At 38.0% G+C, this 25095-nt stretch overlaps 1 long non-coding RNA gene across 7 annotated transcripts in view; it reads left to right on the top strand.

Moving 5' to 3' along the window:
- The first annotated feature begins 13403 nt into the window (after positions 1–13403).
- LOC144291588 (uncharacterized) overlaps positions 13404–25095 on the top strand; it is a 156747-nt gene continuing 145055 nt past the window's right edge. For 4 of the 7 annotated variants that reach the window (XR_013358914.1, XR_013358913.1, XR_013358912.1 and 1 more), the window contains exon 1: positions 13406–13514. This is a non-coding gene — a long non-coding RNA (uncharacterized LOC144291588). Of the gene's footprint in view, positions 13515–25095 lie in introns of all 7 variants that reach the window. The other 3 variants (XR_013358917.1, XR_013358918.1, XR_013358915.1) reach the window with 1 other exon arrangement.

Raw genomic sequence — 25095 nt, 5'->3', positions numbered from 1 at the left:
TTGGGCACCTAACCAGGCACCCTTGCAGTTCTTTTAACTAAGTCATACCTTTGCAAAGCTAGGTTATGAATGTCTGACATGATCTAACTACTAAAAGAACTGAACTCTAGGTCTTCTTTTGGTCTTGGTGGGCCACAAAAATTTACTGACACTAAAGAAGGGCATCATGGACCAAGAGAGTTTGGGAACCCTGATCTAGATGGTGCAAACTGCTTACTATCTCAGAGAATGAAAACTTGAGGAAAAAATTTCTATCAGATATTGGGGAGAAGTATAAAAAGCAATACAGCTCAGCTGTGGTTTAAGTATTTTCATCTCTATTGCCCAATCTTTCTTTCTTATGTAGAATGTTCTTTTCTAAAATCTAAACAACTTTCCTAAATGAAGAATATTTACAAATTGTCACAGACTCTTAAGGAAAAAGAAAAAATTCCTACAGGAAGAAAAAACGGTCCACATTCCCTAGCCACCTTTGGTACTAGGTACTTACATTACCATCCTTTTTACTTGGAAAGAATTGCAAAATAAATTAAAATTGTTCCATTAACACACCTCCTCAAAACAAACAAACAAACAAACAAACAAACCCAACTGGCCATCACTAAACAGTGCATAAATCAAAAAGATTTGAGGAAAAATAAACTATTTGTTTAAAGTAAACTTGCAGTGAAATTTTGTCCAGATACATCTTCAAAAATATTATAGTTTTTTTAGATTGAGATAGTGTGTATTTAATTTCCTGTTATGTAAATTCCATGCATATTTTCTCCTTAGTATTTAAGAGTATTACAAAAGTTTCCAGATCTACAAAACCAAACTGACATGTGTGTGCCTACCAACTAGCTCTTAAGGAATCAAACATGCCCAGTACAGGTGTGACTCTCAACGCACCCCCACCCCCGCTCCCTAACTGCAGTACCTCAGCACCTTGTCTGTACACTTCCCCAGAGGTGACTACTAGTGCTGGGTATGGAGCTTATCATTCCCTGGCTTTTCTCTATATTTTGACTGCCCATGGATGGAAGGATCTCTAAGGAAGACATAGTATTATATTGCCCTTTACACTTATGTAAATAGTATCATACTGTATGTAAACTTTGTGAGTTCTTTTGAAATTGATGTATTTTTGCTCAGCATTATCTTTATGAGCTTCTAGTCCTCAATTTCATTTTGTGAACACATGTAGTTCACACTCATTCATTGTTAATACCATATCATATTACATTCAGTGGCTAGACCCCAATTTGCTTATATATAGTATCTAGTGATGGGTAGTTCATGTTTTTCCAATTTTTCACTCTTACAAATAACGTTGCTTTGGCTTTTTTGTACACTGTATACTTGAATGCAGGTAAGTGTAATTTCCATGGTATGTGTATCTAGAAGTGGGATTGCAACTTCCACTCTTCTAGGAATGGCCAAACTCTACAAAGTAGATAAGCCCTTTTACACTCCAACATCCAGTACGTTCTTAAAATTCTATCACTGTATTTTACCAGTTTTGAGACTTAGGAGGGACATGATAAGTGTACATAAGTTTAAAAATATTATGTTCCTAGAAAATAGGACCTCTTATCAATTCGAAGGGATCTTTATCTGTAAGAATTTTTTTTAATTTTGAAATTAATTAAGTCCTCATATAGCTATAAAAGCTTTTTAAAATCTGTCAGGGGTGGGGAAATAAAGGAGATGTTGATCAAAGGGCAGAAGACAAGCATCCTCTGGAGAGCTAATGCACAGCATTGTGATTTCTAGCGAACAACACTGTAGTATTATTTCACAGGTGCTACGAGACTAGATCTTAAATGTTCTCAACATACACGTGCACACACACACAGTCATAAAGGTAATTATATAACATGATGGAGATTTAGATAACACTATGGTGGTAATCATATTGCAATATATAAATGTATCAAATAAATACCTTGCACTTTAAATGTATATAATGTTATATGCCAATTATACCTTAGTTTAAAAGAAGAAAGAAAAAAATAAATAAAATAAGCATTTGCCTGGTATATTCATCTTTGTACTTTTAAACAGTCTATTTTTAGGTATGAGGAGTATCCCCATAAAAAGTACCCCAACTGGATTTTCTTAACCTTCCCTTATATCACCTCTTTATTTTTATTTTTATTTTTTTAATAAATTTTTTATTTATTTATGATAGTCACAGAGAGAGAGAGAGGGGCAGAGACACAGGCAGAGGGAGAAGCAGGCTCCATGCACCGGGAGCCCGACGTGGGATTCGATCCCGGGTCTCCAGGATCGTGCCCCGGGCCAAAGGCAGGCGCCAAACCGCTGCGCCACCCAGGGATCCTATATCACCTCTTTAAAAGACAAGTTCTGCTTCTTGATATTCATTGCTATTTATTATAGTTTAATGACCATTATGATATACTAGTATATTTATCTATTAACATTTGTTGTTATTAATTATATATTTAATATATACACTTAAAAACATGTGAATATATTTCATTTTATTTTGGGCATTGCTTTTTATCTTGCTTCTCATTCCCCCCCCCCCCTATATTTTCTTACATGTTTTGGATTAATGATTTTCCCCTTGTATCATCATAGAAGTTATGAATACTATTTCTATCCCCTTAGTGGTTATCAACAGTTCTATCACGTACACTGAACACAATCGAAAGTTTATCTGTATGTTTTCCCTCCTACTGAATAACGAGTCCTGCAGAATGCTCCTGTCTCACATGTTATGTGTAAGTCTTTTATTTGTGTCTTGACTTTTAAAGCCTGATATGGAATCATTATTATTTAACACATCAGTGTGGTTTAGTTTTATACATTCTTAATGATTACTTGACTTTTCATGCTCTCTGACATTCAGAGGACCTGATGATGGTAAATTCTTCTTTTATACTTGATTGAAAAGGACTTTATTTCTCATTTGTTATTAAGTGAAAGTGTACAAATCCAATCAGATGTATAACAGACTATTTTTCACATCTCTTAGCCATTTCCATCTCTCTGTATTGCACCATTTGCAAGTTCTTTAGAATCAGCTATCAATTATCTTCAGTAGGAACCTGTTAATAGGATCATTTCAGTTTTTAATTTCCATTAATATTTTAAGCTTTTGTAAGTTTTTATTTGTTTTTTTTTTCAATTCTGCTTAATTTTTGATAAAATCTTATTTTTTACTCATGTTGCTTAGGTCTATTTTAAAAATACTCTAAATATTTATATAATTTACCTTATCTGATAAATCATTATCTTAAGTTTTTTTGAAATCTAATGCTGCTATTTGTGGTTTCTCCTGTCTCCTGCTCATGGCTCTTGTTTTTGGAGTTATGGGCTCATGTTTGGTGGTCTTTATCTGTTAAAATCCGGTGACCCTTAGGTTGAGGGTATGTCCCTCCAGACAGCATTTGTGTTTGCTTCTGCCAGGCATTCTGGGATGCTATCAATCAAAGGCCATTTTAAGTTTATTTCTTGCTTTAGGGTTTTCTGGTCAGGGAAGTATTTTAGGTCTGAACTCTAAACACACTTGAGGGAAAGACTGTGGTTACAAACTCCAAGGAGAACTCTTTCTCTCTAGCCAGCAATTACTCTGAGACAGTCCAATGTCCTAAGCATCTTTGTCTGCCAAAGGTAGTTTATTTCCAGTCCCTGATTTAATTTTGAGCATCACTTTTCTAGGGCCCCAGCACTGTGGTGGGATGTGGTTCCATCTTGTCCTATAACCTAAATCCAGAGCTTGCCTCCCTTTCCATCACCACTGAAAACCAAATCTTGAATTTACGGATACTGGCAAACACCCTGAAGGTGTTCTCATTCTCAACTTAACCTTATCACTCTGGCCTTCGGCTTCAGTTTGCTTTGTTGGATTCTGAGGATTATTGTTACTTTTTTCCCCATAAGTTCAGATATTTGCTATTTGCTTTATTATCTCCAGCATGGGTAGGTGTTTTGTATAGGACCTCTGTATTTTAAATGACTGTTCAAAGTAACAGAAAAACACTGCATTTTCTTGGCAGTCCAAAAAATAGGATGTTTACTGCTTTTTTCATCTAGTCTAAATCAACAAAATCTCTTTTCACATATCACATGACCTTCGGTGCCTATTATTTCTTCAAATATTGCCCAGTTAAAACAAACAAACAAACAAACAAACAAACTTGAAAATGTAGTTGTAGGTATTTAAATCAGAAATTTCTTGGAGTTGCTGGGACTTTTATTATATCCAAATGTTTTACTTAAACTTGTATTTTAAAAACATATAAGGATATATCAATATGATGTATATGAAAAGGAAAAAGGGAAGGTTTTCTCCCTACAATCTATCTATAAAACAAGATCTTGCGAAGAAGTAAATCACCATGGCAGCTGCAGTGACAGCTAAGTGTCTGGCAGAGAACAACCGAAGACAAGACCAAGTATCTGGATGACTTCCTAAGAGAATGATAGAAGTTTCCAGGAACAAAAGGCAATGAGAAACACGGTCTGTGCATCACTGATTAAGAACACCCCTCTAATTCCTAAATTTTGTCTTAGCAGGTACTGTCTAGGTAGGCATCCTACAGTGCCCCATGGATACTAAGAAAGGTTCTGAGCCAGTGTATGGAGATTATGGCAAAAGCATAAGGGTTTTATAGTTATCACAAGTTTTCAAAAACCCAAATGTGTATTATTCACTGGCTTGGATGGAATAAATAATGTTTTACACACACATTCACACACTCATAGATTGATATTTTTCAAATGTTTATAAATACTACTGGTGATTATTTCAATACACTATTTACAAATGTCACTGAAATTTTATTACCTTCACTTATTTATTTTCTCCTATAAAAGACATTAAAAATACAACTATCATGTGTTTCTGTGTGTGTGTTGGCAGGAAAGATGGGGTTGAAATTTATGTTAGAAAGGTTCCTACAATTCAAAAAGTTTGAGAATTATAGTTGTAAAAGGGACTCATTGAATGAAGTAGTTCTCTGCCTGGACTCCTTCCTTTGTATCAAGAACCATTTGAAGCTGAGGATTCCTTGGGGTTTTGTTCTAAGATTATCAGCTCATACAGGGCTCTACAATCACACTTCTATGTCAGTCTAGAAAGAAAGGTCCTCTGAGTCCTTTAGGCTATAGCAAAGTATAGTAAGAAGCCATGCTTGCCTTTCATGTCTGTCCATCTCTTTTATCCCTAAATCTTAAACAATATACAATTTTCTTGAAGATATTGCAAGGAAGGATATAATTTCTGACATATTTGGTCACAATGCCATATAGCACTCCTTGGAAAGAACTTTAATGTGCACCCTTGCAAAGATTTCAGGTTTTTTTTAATAGTGAAAGGTAATAAAGGGGAAAGGAGAAAAAATGAGTGGGAAATATCAGAAAGGGAGACAGAACATGAGAGACTCCTAACTCTGGGAAAAGAACTAGGGGTGGTGGGAGGGGAGGTGCCTGGGGGCTGGGGGTGACTGGGTGATGGACACTGAGGTGGGGACTTGACGGGATGAGCACTGGGTGTTATTCTATATATTGGCAAATTGAACACCAATAAAAAATAAATTTATTTAAAAAATGTTTCAGGTTTTTTTGAAAGATTATATTTATTTATTTAGAGAAAGAGCACACATGTGTGAGTGAGTGGGGGAGGGAAAGAGGGAGAGGGAGAGAGAATCCCAAGCAGATTCTTCACTGAGCGTGGAACCCTGAGATCACTACCTGAGCTGAAATCAAGAGTCGGATGGCTGACTGAGCCATCCAGGCACCCCTGAAAAGACTCCAATTTATAGTGAATGGTACCAAAGCACATGTTAGAGAATTCCTGCTCCAGTAAACAGTTTTTATACTGGAGGCAAAGCCAGAAGGTCACAGGTCACTCATCTCAAATTTAAGAAAACCAAATGAATTGAAATAGGAAGGGAAAAGTACATTTTATTTTTCAGAAAATAAACACAAAACAAAATCGCATCCTTCTTTACTAATTTCTTTCCAATTACTCCTAGGACGCCATGGTGGAAAGAAATTCCACCTCTCACATGGTGAGCATAGTTGGTCCCAGAGAATAAGCTGAGTGGTACAAAGACACCTACACCTGTTCCTCCTCTCCTTATCTCTAAAAATCATGAAACAAAACAAACAAACAAACAAAAAAACTATGCTGCCTCTAGAGCATTCCTAAGTATTCTCAGCCCTAAAGTCCCAGTCCAGAAGAACCCATGCTTGTGTGCAAGGAAGGAAGAGAACTTCAATTTCTAATCTTTGCTGCCCACCCTTATCATAAGGTTCACTGAGGATGACAGCAGTTAGACAACTGTACAGGAGTTGATACAACAAGGGGCCACATGCCACAGCAAGCTAAGGAAGTCTGAGTTCTTACTGGCAGGTTAGGCAGCAGAGGTAAGGCTGGGTTATCTGCTACCTTCCCAAGTATACAGTGGAAAATAATTTGCAGGATGGTGTGGCTGAAGTGTTTAAGCAAGTTTGGACATTGTTGGACTTCCAAAGGTCCCATCACTCCTTCCCCACGAAGAACTCATACAGTATCATCATTATAACATTAATCCTCCACTACTTCTCTTCCTTTTTATCTTTTACTCCATTACAAAATCTTTAATATGGGCACAAAATCTGATGCAATAAAATATCATGGAAATTGTAACACCGTTTCAGAGTGGAATATGTAGTATAAATTACACATTTTAACTCATTAGCTGGATTTAACCAGAGAAAATGATTAGGTCCTTGATTAATTCTGTTTGTGAATGATTACACAGTTTAACTGTCAAATACCTTGTCCTTTGTCATCATAACTGGGGAATCATTCCTAAATGGAGGCAATCTATTTGTCAGTTAAACTGTAATCTGTCAAAAAGTAGAATTACTCAGTAGTCTAATCAGCTCCCTTTAATCAAAAAGCATTTGGCAGAATTCATTCAGAAGGTAGGATTTATAGAGCTCTATACCCTGTACCTTGTTATATAGCTACTAAAAAGTCCTATTTTTGTGTTGTTAATGCCCATCTGAATTTTTTTCTTTTTTTTCATCTGAATTTTTAAAAAGCTTCAAATGTTATATTTTTTCCAACATCAACTGAATTAATAAATCTCAAAATCATTTTAGAAACAAAGTTATATTTTTACTAAATCCTGGAGGGATCTTAATGTTGAAGTTATTTAAAATAGACATTTTTTGGAGCTTTCTTCCTACTTTAGCTAAAGGATTGCTTGCCAGGATAGAAAGAAGCATGACCTCCATTATACAGATTACCAAAACCAAGTATGGATCATGGGTAGATATCTGCATGCCACAAGTAGATATTCTGAATATTACTTCCGGTTATTTTTATGTTAGGCCCAATTAAGTAAAAACAGAAAATATAACAAATGAGATTTTCTTCTTGTAGTCAGAAGTCAAGGTACATAGTATAAGGAAGTCATAGAATGCTGGCGTTTGTGACAGTGGTAGCCTGACCCCAATAAAATTGAGAAATAAGAATTAGTAAGCAATTAAAACAAGCTGGCTAGTGAGTATGGGGAGGACTAGCAGAACCTGTGGTATTTTGAACATGTATAAACACAGTTGGCTTATGATAGGGCTCAATCTATAAGCCAAACACTGGCTTTCTGGTTTTTATATAGTATATGGCTATACTTGATGGACAAACTTTTCCTTTATTTGTCTTGCTCAAAGCTATAGCAAGGCCAGAGTGTCCATGCTGTTAATGTAATAACTTACATGTGAGCATCTTGAACATCAAGTACAATTTGAGAGAAGAAACTCACTGAAGAGGAATCAGATATGGAAAGAAGTCTCTTTGTCACTCTTTCTCACACACACATGTATGTTAGGATATAAAGTTATCGGTGCTTGTAAATTAATTTCATTTGATTCTAGACTAAAAATTTCTAGTATTAATATTTCCCCACTAGAGTTCGGAAAAATGATGACTTTTGCCAGATGATCGTTCCCTACTTCTAAATTTAAAAGAAAATCTTAAAAACCTCATGAAGCAGGGATTTGGTGTGAATTTCTTAAAAATGAAATTTCTAAATAGAAATTTTATAACTTTCTAGTTCCCCATTTTCTCAGCAGCTGTAGCAACAGTTAACTTTCTCCTGTTAGGCACATGGCAAACTCTGGCAGAGGGGAAACAGAAAACTTGTGACTAAATACAAAACCATCATATTTTTGTATCATTTGGGGCAAAGTCATTTAGCTGTCCTACTCTTCCATCTGCAAAATGTCTCACTCATTTCCAAGGTAGAATTAGAGACTCTCATATAAGGGAAGGTCATGTTCAAACAGCCTTAGACTCTTGCCAGCCTGCACTCTGGTAAGACCCATTTGCCAAACCTTCTTTAGGCAAGGCACAGACAGCCTAAGCCCTCCACTGTGGTCTAGAGCAGGGTTTCTCAACCCCAGTACTACTGAAATCTAGGGCCAGATAATGCTTTGTTTTGGGGAGCTGTCCTGTGTACCCACTAGATGTCAGTAGCACATATGTCTCCCCTCCAAGTCTATTTCCACTGCATCCTGCGGTGGCCCTGACACTGACCTGAGGTCAGCCTTGACACATGCTCTTCAGGGTGGCAGAAACTGCGAAGTCCATGCTGATATTTCCAGATTTTTCCATTTTACTAGAAGCCAGCTAATTCTCTTCATAAGACTGGTTTTGTAACCAAAAGATGACTACCCAATTCCATAAAGTAACCAATTTGCAATCGAGTCACAGGTGAAATTTAGAGGGGGCTTTTCGAGTGTGGCCACACAGGCTGCTATTACACACAGCTGAGGGGACAGATCTATGGCCCACAGCACAGCATGCCATATATCTATGCCATATATCAACTCTTAATGGCCCCGTTTCTGAAAGCTCATGTGCCACCAGCTGCACACAATCAAAATGCACTGAGTTTCCCTCTAACGAGCAGCCTTGCCTAGAAAACTTCTTTTACAGATGTTTATAGCTTTTGTGACTTTTTATTCACCATCTTATTTTTTATAGCTGGCGTGATCTTTGAACATATGACAAAACAAACCCATGGTCTAGTAAACAATGCACCTAAAATAGATGTCTTTGGGAAGCCTACAGAAAGCTAGGAGAATATTTAGAGCAGGTTTCTACATAACACATCCATAATGGGTTTTGCATTGTAGCTAAGGGAAAACACACTTTCTATAAACTAGGAGAATGATTGCACAATTCACATATAGAAAACTAAAAATAAGCACAGTAAATAGAATATAATTCTTATATGAAAGTGTTGTATACAAACTTTAAATAGAAACAAGAAGGCACTTGGCCCCCTTTTAATCCACTCCTGAGGCTTAAAGAATACTGCATATGAGTTAAATGGCTAGAACAAAGCCCAAACACTTGCAGAGAGATGATAGAAGAGCTAGTCTGGCATAAAGCAAGCAAATAATTGTCCAAACTAGCTCGCAAACCTCGTTTCCCTGGGGCTACCCTGGTGACTCGGACTGGTCATCTGGAATAATGAGGCAAACTGACATAACTACATTTCTCTCTGCTTCTCTCCCAGTCTCCAGCCTATGGACTACAGCACTGCCTGCATATCTGAATCACCCAGGGATCTTTTTAAAAAACACTGATGCCTTGGCTCCATTCCTAGAGAGCCTGATTTAGCTGGTCTGAGTGTGGCCAGGCACAGACCCTTTTTAAAGCTCCCGAGGTGCTTCTAATGTGCAACCAGAAGTGAAAACTTCTAATCTGATCCCCCATCCTCTCAAGTAATAACTCTACTACTACTAATAAATACAACACAGCAACGATAACTTCTATTTCTCCTCCCCTTCCTCTGATGCTCTTCTATCAAGGCACTATTGTGTATGTTAATAGGATGCCTACTTCATGTTGGCCAATAAGGTGCTAGGAACTGTTAAGGATTTTTTTTACATTTAATTGTTAAGTAATACTGTGAATTTAGCACAGTTATTCTCACTTGCAGATGATGCAGTATTAGTTTTAAAATATGACCAAGGTTACACTGTAGGGTAGTGAAGGCCAAACTCAAAACATGGCATGCTTCCTTCAAGGCCAGTGGCTGTGGTGACTGCCTTGTGTGCAGCTTCCTACGCATCAAACTCTTTCCTTAAAGAGGAGGCTACGTACCCCAGCTGAGAGAGAGAATCTTGATGAGGCTAAGCTGCTTGCACAGTGGGAATCACCTGGGAATGCGTTGAAAAATCTTGATGCCTGTAACCCACCCCCCAGAGTGTGATTTCATTGCTTTGGGGGTGTGGCCTGACCTTTGGTGCCTTTGAAGGACCAGAGGCGATCCTAATATGGACACACGTTTGGGAACCGTCGGGCTACATCAATGATGGCAGTTCCATTTCCTTTTCAGTTATGAGTTTAGATTGCAGCATGTCCCATGGCTGTGGTCATGGTGCAGAGAAGTCTATGGGGATTCTGGGAAAGACTTCTCCTGCCTGCTGAGGCTGACCAGGTATGGGCTTGATGCCTAGGCTACTGCAGCCACGTGGTAGCATGTGAGGGGCTGGCTGAAGACAGCAGGAAAGATGAGAGGAATCCGAGCCACTGAAGATCTTGTAGCGCCAACCACGAGATGGCCCTACTTCTGAATTCTTGTTGTGTGACTTATAATCTTTATCATTTAAGACCCTTTCAATGGGGCTTTTGGTTACTTAGGCATGAAAGTATTCTGTCCCTATCTTCCCAAACATCATACCATATTCCAACAGCCCTATGCTAATAACAGAGAAACCGCTTGCTCAGATTGAAGCACAATGCTACAACAATGATCAGAAACTCAAAGTCAGTGGCTAGCTATCAAAAAATGACAATGTAAAACCTGGTCTAAGAGCCTCAGCTCTAAAAATAGGGGAGAGTGTTCTTTTGGACATCAGCGTTTTTCTTATACACATGAAGAAAGTTATAAAGGAGCTGAAAATATATTTGCTGATAAGAATTCTGAGAACAACGTGAGATTTGTGCATTGTAAAGAATGTTCTTTGGAATCCTTGAAGAAAATGAATGCTGGTTAAGTGAAAGTGTTACTATTTAAATTATTTAAAGGGAGACGATTTATTTCCCTGCATAATGACTAATTATTTAGATGTTTTTTCTCAAAATATCTAAGAATCAAAAGAAGACTAATCATATGAACAGGAAAGTTTTATAAGGAGAAAGTCATTCTCACCAATTTTCAAAATTATAAATCAAACTCTGAAATACGAAAGTAAATTAGAACAAAAATATGAGGAAATATAAGGGAAAGAAGTAGAAGTGAATAGAAGGAAAACAAATATCAAAATATAAAGGATATATAGAAAGATAAATGTATGTATGTACCTAATATTTATACCTACATGTTTTGATAAATATATACATATATATAGTGTCCAAAAATTCTGAGTTTCTAATAATAATCAGAAGTGAAGCCAATCATAAAAGCAGTTAGAGCTATGAGAGCATAGGGTGCTAATGTGACTGCCTTATTCTTTTGTTACATATTGTCTTCGGCATTTTTGTTTGTCGTATCCTAAAAATTTGCTAATGAAAATCATGGACTTTCTTCAGAGAGTTAGAACAAATTATTTTAAGATTTGTGTGGAATCAGAAAAGACCCCGAATAGCCAGGGGAATTTTAAAAAAGAAAACCATATCTGGGGGCATCACAATGCCAGATTTCAGGTTGTACTACAAAGCTGTGGTCATCAAGACAGTGTGGTACTGGCACAAAAACAGACACATAGATCAGTGGAACAGAATAGAGAATCCAGAAGTGGACCCTGAACTTTATGGGCAACTAATATTCGATAAAGGAGGAAAGACTATCCATTGGAAGAAAGACAGTCTCTTCAATAAATGGTGCTGGGAAAATTGGACATCCACATGCAGAAGAATGAAACTAGACCACTCTCTTTCACCATACACAAAGATAAACTCAAAATGGATGAAAGATCTAAATGTGAGACAAGATTCCATCAAAATCCTAGAGTAGAACACAGGCAACACCCTTTTTGAACTCGGCCATAGTAACTTCTTGCAAGATACATCCACGAAGGCAAAAGAAACAAAAGCAAAAATGAACTATTGGGACTTCATCAAGATAAGAAGCTTTTGCACAGCAAAGGATACAGTCAACAAAACTCAAAGACAACCTACAGAATGGGAGAAGATATTTGCAAATGACATATCAGATAAAGGGCTAGTTTCCAAGATCTATAAAGAACTTATTAAACTCAACACCAAAGAAACAAACAATCCAATCATGAAATGGGCAAAAGACATGAACAGAAATCTCACAGAGGAAGACATAGACATGGCCAACATGCATATGAGAAAATGCTCTGCATCACTTGCCATCAGGGAAATACAAATCAAAACTACGAGATACCACCTCACACCAGTGAGAATGGGGAAAATTAACAAGGCAGGAAACAACAAATGTTGGAGAGGATGCGGAGAAAAGGGAACCCTCTTACACTGTTGGTGGGAATGTGAACTGGTGCAGCCACTCTGGAAAACTGTGTGGAGGTTCCTCAAACAGTTAAAAATATACCTGCCCTACGACCCAGCAATTGCACTGTTGGCGATTTACCCCAAAGATACAAATGCAATGAAACGCCGGGACACCTGCACCCCGATGTTTATAGCAGCAATGGCCACGATAGCCAAACTGTGGAAGGAGCCTCGGTGTCCGTCGAAAGATGAATGGATACAGAAGATGTGGTTTATGTATACAATGGAATATTACTCAGCCATTAGAAATGACAAATACCCACCATTTGCTTCAACGTGGATGGAACTGGAGGGTATTATGCTGAGTGAAGTAAGTCAGTCGGAGAAGGACAAACATTATATGTTCTCATTCATTTGGGGAATATAAATAATAGTGAAAGGGAAAATAAGGGAAGGGAGAAGAAATGTGTGGGAAATATCAGAAAGGGAGACATAAGGTAAAGACTGCTAACTCTGGGAAACGAACTAGGCGTGGTAGAAGGGGAGGAGGGCGGGAGGTGGGAGTGAATGGGTGACGGGCACTGGGTGTTATTCTGTATGTTAGTAAATTGAACATCAATTAAAAAAAAAAAAAAAGAAACAACAATAACAAGACCGGGTCCCAGAGATTATTCCAAAGAGCAGCACGAAAGTCCCATTTATCTGAAGTGTGTCTTCTTATCAAATAATTTGAATTTGCTGTGGTCAGGGTCTGTAGAAGTCTTCATGGGATCATGGATTACACAGGACTGGAAGGGACTTTAAGAAATAAAGTAGGTTTTGTACTGGACTTAAAAGAAAAGGAGTTAAGAGTTCATGGGGTACGAAAAGGGTCTGATTTTCATCTAGATTTCACCTTCCACTCCAAAAAGTCCAAAGCCAAAGTGGCAAAAGTAACTGAGTAAAGCACACATATGGGGAATGCCTTTGCTCAATTTTTCCCTTGTTTTTTAGGAAGACCAAAATGATCTTTTGTACTGCAAGGTGCTAACACTTGATATAGAAGAAAATCTACATAAACCAACATATCTGTCTGCAACAGGTAGGTACTATTTAAATGCCTTTTAGGGAGAAAGGATAAGGTCTGAAGCTTGGCCGTGTCTTTAGCTTCTTTCCCAATATCTAGGCTTTGCCATCCAGGAAAAACCCAGAGCATTGTACTAAATCAAAGTAATTGATTGCTTTACTGAGGGGTAACTTGAAAGTTTAGAGAGTTGGACTTCTGTGGTTATTGTTTGTATAAATAATGTGTTTTATGAACCATAGTGATATGTGATAAAATCTCATAAACACCTATAGATGTACTCAAATCACCTTAGATTAGGTAGTGGACTTTTAATAAAAGTTCTGCACATTTGCTTCTAGATTTCCTGGTTGATTTCTTAGAATCCTGGCAGCTTCTGAGCAACAGTTTTTCTAAGACTCTGAGGCAGTAGTTATGTCGTTTAAGAATCCAATCAGTAGTTTTATCCTTATTCTGGATACACTTCCATTATAAACAGTTGATGGATATACACACACACACACACACACACACGTGTGTGTGTGCTAAGAGCACACAAAGCAACAGTACTAAAGCCTCACCCAAATGCTTTTCCCTGGAAAAGCTCTCCTCTAAAGTGCATCAACAAACTGAAGGTACCTTTTTATTACTCCGTGGGGGAAAATGTACAGAGCTCTATGTATACATATGTTCACACCCACCAAATTGTTACTGCAGTGGGCTGTGTTTTCATACAAACGTAAATTTTGAGAGAAAAGTCAAAGGTGCTTCAGCCTTGTACTGTGTATATATATTAAAAAAAACAAAGTTTTGTAAAAAAAAAATGCACACCCAGGTCCATACATAAAAGCCATTATCCCTCAAATGTTTTTCATCTTATTCATAAGCCAAAACTGAGTACTATTGAGGAACATATGGTTCTCTAAAAATCTATTAAGGAAAAATTTGGATTTAAGAGAAATAATTATCCATTAAATTCTCAAAACATTCTCAGAGCACCTGGGTGGCTCAGTTGATCAAGTGTCTGACTCTTGGTATCAGCTCAAATCATGATCTTAGGGTCATGAGTTCAGGTTCTGCATTGGGCTCCATATAAATAATAATAAATATTATTAAAATAATAATAATAATAATATAAAAGGAAATTATTAGGACATTTTCAATCTAGACTTTACCCTTAAGTGGAAAGAATGGAGAAATTTAATATGTCCAATTTTTATCGTTGTTTTTCCTCTGTTCTGTGCAAGAAAAACCAATAGAATTAATGTGGTATTGGTGTTATTTTCTTATTCTGGTTAGCTTACCTTAATAATATCACTTAATATTTCTTTTCTTTTATACTAAGTTTCTGAGCTGTTCATGTACAATGAATGTATCTGTGTTGTGATTTCCTAGTTTGTTCATGGAATGTACTATTTTATTTCTGAATATCTGATCATATTTAAATGCCTTAAACTTTCCTGGTCAAAGAGTAACTTCTTTTCCCTTTAATATTCTGCAGAGGAATTAAGCAGATTCTTACAGGTTGAAATGTTTAAATATGTCTTCAGAACACTCATGGGAGAAACAGTAACTCTGTCACATTTTTAGCAACAGAACACTTAAAAGAAGTAGCTGTCCAACAAAACTAAACCTGCTTGTGAAGTCCACTAGAGTTGATCCCATCCTAAATTACTTGGCTGCATTATTACATTCGTATAAGAAAGAGCAAAACATAACTGGAAGGTAAGATAGCTGTGTCTGAAACACATGAAGTACTGATATCTATTAACAGACATCAGTTTCTAACTTGTGGTTTCAAATTATGAAAGGGAATTTGTTTGAGATGCTTTCTATCTCATTTTTGCAAAACTTAAGATAATTTTAGAATAGGTTAGATTTAGAATAGGGTTTTTTCTTAGTTTGAAGAAATAGTTGAAAAAGTAAATAGGAATTGTGTGCCATGGCCCCTCCTCCATCCACTGGGTCTCAGAAACAGCGTTCTGCTCTTCCTCTTGGCTTACGGAAACCAAGTTTCTGTACTTGTGCTGCTAGGTGGACACTGTGGGTGGACAGGGAGGGACAGAAGGAACAGAATACACAGACTTCTCTTTCCATTTCAGTTTTCTATCATCTATCGGCTATGAATGACCAAGCCTTGTTTCTGCCCACTTGCAGCCCCCTGAAGTGAAGCTGTAAGAGAACACCACCCCCCACCCCACGCCAACATTCACAAATTTATAGCTTCTGGGTCACATTAGAATGTTTTAATTGTTTTAAATTCAACTTTGCTTTTTTGTTCTTTGCTTGTTTTAAAGTAAACGTTGGGGATCCCTGGGTGGCGCAGCGGTTTGGCGCCTGCCTTTGGCCCAGGGCGTGATCCTGGAGACCCGGGATCGAATCCCACGTCGGGCTCCCGGTGCATGGAGCCTGCTTCTCCCTCTGCCTGTGTCTCAGCCTCTCTCCTCTCTGTGTGACTATCATAAATAAATAAAAAAAATTTAAAAAAATAAAATAAAGTAAACTTTGTATTCAAGTATTCGTCATACTTGAATACAGAATGATACACAAATCAAAGTGTATTAAATACACTTTATAAAATATTATTTATTATTATTATTATTATTATTATTATTATTATATAAAATGATTTATATTAATTGGAACTGATCACATCGTGGGGAAAGTTGGCTGGGGCCTGAGTGGCAGTTACAAATTCCAACTGCTTGAGTACTTGATGAACATTGGTTTAGTGAAAGGTGTTAGGACCAGGTTTTGCCAAATTCTATAACTATTCTTAGATTGTGGTATGTGCCTTTATTCTGTAATTACATTTAGGCTGCTTCAGATATCTTCATTACTCCAGTAATAAAATTGTATAGTCACAGTCAGAATCTCCCAGTTAGTAAATTAATTACTGCAAATTAATTGGCTACCTTCAAAGGCTGATGAACAGGATACCTCTTATTGATTGTAGTATTGAGTATTGTGTGACTACTGAGTATAGCTCCTGCACCCCTCCCCACTTCTTTCTAATGCTGATTTTCATTCAGATAATTTAATCTCTTTCATATGGCCATATGCTTTCCTAATCCAATTATGGTAATCTTTTTTTAATTGTATTTATGTTCTAGTTAACATACATTTGTAATATTGGTTTCAGGAGTAGAATTCAGTAATTCATCACTTGCATACAACACCCAGTGCTCATCCTGACAAGTGTCCTCACCACCCATCTAGCCCATCCCCTGCTCATCTCCCTCCAGCAGCCCTCAGTTTGTTCTCTGTCATTAGGTCTCTTATAGTTTGTTGCCTTCTCTCTTTTTTCCCCTTTTCCCCCCTTTCCCATATGTTCATCTGTTTTGTTTCTTAAATTCCACATATGAGTGTGAAATCATATAGCATTTGTCTTTTTCTTACTGACTTATTTCACTTAGCATAATATGCCCGAGCTCCATCCACATTGTTGCAAATGGCAAGATTTCATTCTGAGTAATACTCCATTGTATATAAAAGAATGCGTATTCTGCTTTGGGATGAAATGTCCTGAGTATATATACCTGTTAAGTCCATCTGGTCTAGTGTATCATTCAAACACTTGTTACTGTCTTTGTTTTAAAATCTAGTTTGATATAAGTTTGGCAACTCTGGCTTTGTTTTGCCATCCATTAGCATGATAAGTGGTGCTCCATCACCTTAGTTTCAATATGGGGGTGTCTTTAGGTCTAAAATGAGTCTCTTGTAGGTAGCATATAGATGTGCCTTTTTAAAAAATCTATTCTGATACCCTATGTCTTTTGATTGGAAATTTAGTCCATATACATTCAGATTGCTTATTGAAAGATATGAATTTCATGCCACTGTGTTACCTGTAAAGTTGGTGTTTCTGGTGATGTTCCTTTCTAGTCTGTTGCTTTTTGAAAAAGATTATTTATTTATTTATTCAGAGAGAGAGAGAGGCAGAGAGGCAGAGAGGCAGGGAGGCAGAGACACAGGCAGAGGGAGAAGCAGGCTCCATGCAGGGAGGCCGACGTGGGACTTAATCCTGGAGATCCAGGATCACACCCCGGGCTGCAGGCAGTGCTAAACTGCTGGACCACCAAGGCTGCCCGTCTTTGTTACTTTTGATCTTTTTTCTCCACTCAGTTCCTCTTAATATTTCTTGCAGGGCTGGCTTAGTGGTCTATGAACTCCTTTAGTTTTTGTTTGTCTGGGACACTCTTTTTCTCTCTTCCTATTCTAAATGACAGCCTTGCCAGATAAAATATTCTTGGCTGCATATTTTCCCCATTCAGCACAATTATGGTAATCTCATTGTTCTTGGCTGCTCATAGTTTAGAAACAGGTATGATGCATTTCTGGTCAATGAACTATGAAGTGGAATATTCTGGGAGCTCAAGGAAAAACTTTGTCATAATTAAAGAGACACAAAAAGACAGCATTTTTACTGGATATCATTTTGTCACATATGGTGTAAGGTAGTTAACATAAGGATAAGCCTATATCCTGAATAATGCAATCTAGAAAAATGGAAAGATCCTTGATGATGTTGTCGAGGCACTGAATTAAGCAACCCTGTAGCTGCCTAACTGCTGAATTTCTCACATGAAATGATCAATTTCTTTTTTTTTAATTTTTTAAAAAATTTTTATTTATTTATGATAGTCACAGGGAGAGAGAGAGAGGCAGAGAGAGAAGCAGGCTCCATGCACCGGGAGCCCGACGTGGGATTCGATCCCGGGTCTCCAGGATTGCGCCTGGGGCCAAAGGCAGGCGCTTAACCGCTGCACCACCCAGGGATCCCGAAATGATCAATTTCTTAAGACATCAGCTAGTTAGGTCAGGATTTTCTGTTTCTTGTAGCTGAAATCTTCCTAATTAATACAGTAGGGCAACCACTTCATTAGTGAATGATTTACATTTAAAAGGTTTATCAGGAAAAAAAAAAGGTTTATCAGGCTATGTAGACAGGTTTTTATCTCAGTCTTTTTCACAGAATAAACTATCCTAGAAAGGAGAGGGAAAATTGGATGATGGTAGAAAGATAAAACTGAGTAAGGTTAAACAACAAAAGATGTGATAGTAGCTGAGACCAGGAGTCAGAATGTATTCTAACACATTCGTTTAGATTAAAAAATGTCATATATATATAGTGCATATATATATATCCTAAGTGTATGTGTATATGTCTATGTTTCCTCTAAGAGTGTGCAGATAGTTCGTATAGTTTGTGCTTCTGATGAATATCGAGTACTTTCATGTTTCTTAAATTGCTAAACCTAAATTATTAATGTGTTTACTTAACAAAGTCATCTTATCTACCATTTATTGAGCTTAGCTTCAATAAACTTTGAACATAAAGGTTTCTGTGAACTAAGCTTCTTTTCTGAAACTGATTTATCATCTCAGTATAAGCAGGAACAAAGAATACTGGCTTCAATAAAAGGCAGGTGTGGATCCCCTCCTCTAGCCATCTCTCTCCCACCAGTGTGTCCCAGAGCCCTGAGAGTGGGGCAAAGCTCTTTCTTTTTCTGGAGTGAGAACCCTCTCTGGCAGTTTCTTCTCAGTTGTTTGTGATCCACTAGCCTCTGGAAGGGGAAGGGCAAGATGTGCAGACTTCCTATGTTACTTTCCAAGAGCTTCAGCCTTCTTGAAGGGTCAAGGAGAAGGATATTGTGGATCAAATAGACACGAATCCTGACTATATATTTAGAAATGCTCAGCATAGTTGGTTGAATTTAGAGGCAGAGTTTTTCATTGTGATCAGTTTCCTATTCCTTTGGAGGCAGGTATCTTATCTGTCCACCTGTCTGTCTATCCACCTATAGCTTCCTAGTTCATCTTCTCTGGTATGTTCTATTCTGCCGATGAAAAGGAAACAGTTACACCATCACATCATTTGACAGGAACTTTATATTAGAAGTTAGAAGTCATAAAGGAGGAACAGAAATGTTTTTTTAGGAAGAGTTAGATAAGTAGAAGATAACTTCTATAAAGTCACATGTGTCAGAAAATAGACATGGGTGTTTAGAGTCCTGGGAAGAGTATGGGAGGAGGGGTAACATGTTGGCTAAACAGTGATGTGGCATTAGCCTAGACTAAGACTACTGACTCTGATCTACAGGCCAGATCCTAACTGCTGCCTGGTTTATTTTTTTTAATAATATTATTTATTTATTTATTTATTTATTTATTTATTCATTCATTCATTCATTCATTCATTCATTCATGAGAGACATAGAGAGAGAGGCAGAGACACAGGCAGAGGGAGAAGCAGGCTCCATTCAGGGAGCCTGACGTGGGACTCAATCCCGGGTCTCCAGGATCATGCCCCGGGCTGAAGGCGGCACTAAACCACTGAGCCACCTGGTCTGCCCTGCTGCCTGTTTTTGTATGGTACACAAGTGAAGGGAAGGTTTCAACATTTTTAAATGGTTGAAAAAAATTAGAAGAATATTTTGTGATACATGAAAATTTTATAAAATTGAAACTTGAGGTTCCATACATGGTTTTATTGATGTGGAACCATGCCCATTTATTTACATATTTTTTGTGACTGTTTTTGAGATAGGAAGGCAGAGTTGAACAGATATAATTGTCCTGAAACAAAGGCTTAAATATTTACTGTCTAGCTCTTTACAGAAAGTTTGCTAACCTCTGACCTAGACCACTGCTTCTCAACCCCTAATAGGTTTGTAAATCATTTGAAGATTTTGTGAAAATGTCTAGTTTCTGATTCAGTAGGTCAAGGGAGCCTAAGTGTCAGTATTTCTTTTTTTTAAGATTTTATTTATTTATACATGAGAGACACAGAGAGGCAGAGACACAGGCAGAGGAAGAAGCAGGCTCCATGCAGGAAGCCTGATGCGGGAATCGATCCCAGGCCTCCAGGCTCACCCCCTAGGCGGAAGGCAGGTGCTAAACCGCTGAGCCACCCAGGGATCCCAGTGTCTGTAGTTTTAATGAACTGAGGACCACATAGTAAGTGGCAAAGCTCTAGTGCAGGATTAACACACTTATTTTTTAAAGAGCCAAGTAATAAATGGTTCAGAATCTGTAGCCTATCCAGTCCTTTTCTTTACAACTATGTACATCTGCTGGGTAATGTAGACATAGACACCATATAAAAGAGCAGGAGGGGCTGTGTTCCAATAAACATTTACGGAAGTAGGCTTTGGGCTGGAATTGGCACGAAGATTTACTTTAGCATTCACTGGCCTCAGCTGTTAAGTGTGGGTGTCCGTTAAGTAATAGACACAGTCCTACCTTCAACTTGCTTACTAGTTTTATAACGTATTCCAGTAATGATGATAAAGACAGCAGTTAACTTGTATTGGGTAATTATCATATGCCAGGCTCTATGTGAAGCACTATGAGCCATCTCTTATTTAATTACCACAACAAATCCTAGGAAGCAGATACCATCATTATCCTTGCTGACAGATGAGAATAGTGAGCTTAAGAAAAAAAAATTAAAGCTGTCAACAGCAAATCAGTGGGGGCCTAGGGTAAGGCATAACTCATGATTATTGAATGACCGTTGGATTATTAGATGACTGGATCAAATGTGTGCACTCATAGGAGTTCCACAAGCTGGAGAACAAAACTGTGACTCTACTGGCTTCCTTCATTGTGAGGCCTGGTTCTCGAGGACCTGAACAGTAAAAGATAAGACATCTCTTTAGAGGCAACATTAAATGTAGGTGTCAGATACTGGATGTTTGACTCAGTCCAGAGCTTTCTTTTTCATGAAAGATTTAGTACCTTCACTGCATGTTTTTGAAGTTAAGGCTCATAGAGATCTCAGAAAGCATAGTTTTCATAGTTTTGGATTTTCCATGCTCCAAAAATGAAATTGCTTTACTTTATAATAACATGTTATTTTAGGCACCAAATAATTATGGCATTTTGCCTTCCTTGTGTACTTTAGAATTTTCAATTATACAGTAAATGTCCCTTCTAACCACAGTGACTGAAATTACATTTTTCCTTCCAAATTCTAGATTTTTTCCCCTTCCTTCTTAGCTGCAATTACTAATGTAGAGAGTAGACCTTAATTCTGGCCTAGAATATAAGATTACTTTTATCTGTCTTTACACTGTTATTTCCATGTAAATGAATGTTTTTAGGTAAGATGCCTATCAGTATAACTACATTATAATAAATTAATAGATCCCTGAGAGCTAACATGTTGTTAATAAAAATGCTTTGGAAGAAAACTTTCTGGAGTCTCAGACACAATGTCCTTGGACTATTGCTCTCATATAAATATGAATAAGTATGCCATTTTTTTTTATAAATCACCCGTTGAAAAACTTTTATGTCATTGCTTTGATGAATAATAATAGGTTCCATTTTATGAGCAGTCAGTGTAGGTACAGGGCAAGGAGGAATATGTCAACATTTTCTAAGTATTAAGAATCAATAATCAGTAACCTCTTTCTCTGTGTGTGTGTGTCTCTTTGAGGCAGAGACAAAGGCAGAGGGAGAAGCAGGCTCCATGCAGGGAGCCCGATGTGGGACTCTATCCTGGGCCTCCAGGATCATGCCTTGGGCCAAAGGCAGATGCTCAACCACTGAGCCACCCGGGGATCCCATGAATAAAAAAAAATCTTAAAAAGAATCAATAACCTTAAATTTTTAGGTGGGGAAGGAAGTTAAATATGACACTTAAATAGGAAATCACATACTTACAGATTCTAAAAGCCAGAATTTAGGGCAGGGGAGGGGTGCATCCCAGTGCCTTGGCCTGAGGCCAGGGGCCTGGGTGGGGGGTTGGGGAGGCTGTGGCTGGATCTCTGTGGGGTTCAGAACTCAAAGGTGATGGGGACAAAGTCATATCTTAGGAGTCCGGGAGGGGCTCCTGCTTTCAGATCCGAGCAAGAGAGGCTTCCTCTCGAACTTTGCTCAGGCCCCTCCGTGGGTTTCTTTCTCTTCCATCAGCCTTGCTCATGTTCCTGCACCTGTGTCCTCCCTTACAGACATGTAACTCAGCCAGGACAGATGCTACAGCCTCATCCGTGTGTCCTCAGCCCAGAGCCTTCTCTTCTCAGGCACTTTCTGCCTTTCTGTGCTTCTCAGTTGTTTATGTTTGTTTTGTCTTTTAATGAAGTAGTATTTGGCTGGGGCTGAGGGTGCACACAGAGCACTTCTTATGTACACAACAACAAGAAACCTTCTACCAGAAACGTTTTACAAATTTCCTGTCATGGCATAATAACAGTTGTGGGGTCTTTGGGGCCTGTGCAAAACTGTATCGAAACCCTGATCATCTTGGGTTGAAGCCAAAGTCTCCCTATTTTAACTTAAATAAAATAATTATTTTTTCAAAAAAAAAATCTAGCCGTCTGTGTACACTCCTATTTTTCTATATGAGTCCCAATTGATTAAGTAAAATTCTTAAAGTCGTTTGCTTCTTTAACACAAATATGTTAGTTTTTCCCCCTGAATCTGGGACTATGTATTGGTTTCCTAGGGCCGTTATAATGAAGTACCATAAACTGGTGGCTTACAACAACAGGACTTTATTGTCTTGCAATTCTGGAGGTTAGAAGTCTGAAATCAATGTATTGGTAGGGCCACAGTCCTTCTGAAGGATCTGGGGCAGAATTCTTTGCCTCTTCATAGGTTCTGATGAAGCCCAGCAATTCTTAGCACTCTTTGGCTTGAGATATATATCACTCCGATCTCTGCCTCTGGCTTCATACGGTGCTTGTGACTCTGTCTCTTCACGTTGCTGTCTTCTTAAAAGGATATCATTTGTTTTGGATTAGGGCTCCACTCTACTCCAGTATGATCTTAACTAATGACATCTGCAACAACTCTGTTTTCAAATAGGCCACATTTTGAGGTACTGGGTATTAGGACTTCACTATATCTTTCTTGGGTGAGGGATGGTACAGTTTACCCATAACAGAGTATGGGGATGTAAAGATATTATTGTTTTCCATGCAGATCTTACAGTATAGGAAGAACACATATATAGAGATTTATGAAGATGCAGGTTGTAAATACAATATTCACAAAATGCTGTAAGTGTATTGCAGTGGGCAAAGCTACCTTTTCCCAAGTGAAATGGTAAAGGAAGGCTTTCAAAGGCAGATGCCATTTGAACTAATCTTTGAGGGACATATACGAGTTCATTGAGAAAAGGATGCCAGGTGGGAGGACACATCGGCCAGAAATGTTGGGGTAAAGGCATGGATTAAGTGTTTGTTTGCTGTGTTTATTACTAGCTACTCTTTATTGAGTATTAGTGTGTGTCATTTAATCGATAACAACCTTTTGATCCCAATGGTACAGATGGGAGAACTGAAATTTCAAAAAATTAAGTATTTGGTCTCCCACTAACACATCTTGAAGGTGGTACTATTGAGATTAGAACCCAGGGAGCCTGATTACATAGTCTATAATTTGCCATTGTGCTAAAAACTACAGTTTAGGGTATTTGGGAGTGCATATGGATAGTTAGACATAAGGCCAAAGAGATAGGTTGGAGACAAATTGTGAAGAGGTTGGTTTATCAATTGATTTGCTCAACAGAAAATTGTTGACTTACTAGAGTTTGAACTTTAAGGGCTATTGACATTTGAACAATTTCCAAAGCTGTAAGGACAGGTGTCAAATGGCCACATTCCTATGCAGTGTAGGGTAGTTTGGAGGCCCAGAGGCTAGAGAGGAGGTTACTGTCATGGACCATTTTATAATTAATGAAGGTTGGAATTAAACAGAGACAATGGAACCGGAGGGGCGATAAAGTCAGAGATACTTGTGAGTCAAGGTCAGTGAGGTGTTGAACCTAAGTCATTGCCTCTGTTGTGTGGCCATTCCTGATCCTTTGGCTCAAGTGCTGAAAGTAGAGCTGTCTCAACTAATGTGGTCAAATGCAATAATTTTAATTCATAACCCTAACTTTAGAAAGAGTCTAGTGAGTATGTGCCAATGTGATGGTTGTATTAGTGCACATATAAATGATTATATTATAGAAGATATAAAAATGTCTTTAAAATTCCAAAGACTGAGTTAACATATTTTAAAACAGACTACATAAAAGAAAATATTTTGCCATGTGCTCTGATGTAATCTCATCTATCTGTATTTTTTTAAAGATTTTATCTATTTATTCATGAGAGACCCACAGAGAGAGGCAGAGACATAGGCAGAGGGAGAAGCAGGCTCCCTATGGGGAACCTGATGCGGAACTCCATCCTAGGACCCCAGGATCATGACCTGATCCAAAGTCAGATACTCAACTACTGAGCCACCCAGATGTCCCTCATCTATTTTTTTAAATTTTATTTATTTATGATAGTCACACACAGAGAGAGAGAGAGAGAGGCAGAGACACAGGCAGAGGGAGAAGCAGGCTCCATGCACCAGGAGCCTGACGTGGGATTCGATCTCGGGTTTCCAGGATTGCGCCCTGGGCCAAAGGCAGGCGCCAAACCGCTGCGCCACCCAGGGATCCCCCCTCATCTATTTTTATTAAGTTGTAAATGGTTAAATTCATCCAAGTATTATTGGAAGTATAGCCACACTTCAGCTCAGCTTATTCAACTAAAGCCTGGTTATTGTAAAAAATCTATTATTTCTTAAAAATAGCTTAATTGATTACTGGGTTAATGTAATAACATTTTACATT

Source organism: Canis aureus, chromosome 20, assembly GCF_053574225.1.
Source record: "Canis aureus isolate CA01 chromosome 20, VMU_Caureus_v.1.0, whole genome shotgun sequence".
Lineage (NCBI taxonomy): Eukaryota > Metazoa > Chordata > Mammalia > Carnivora > Canidae > Canis > Canis aureus.
The sequence above is the reverse complement of the archived record's forward strand: the minus strand, read 5'-3'. Positions and strand labels throughout refer to the sequence as shown.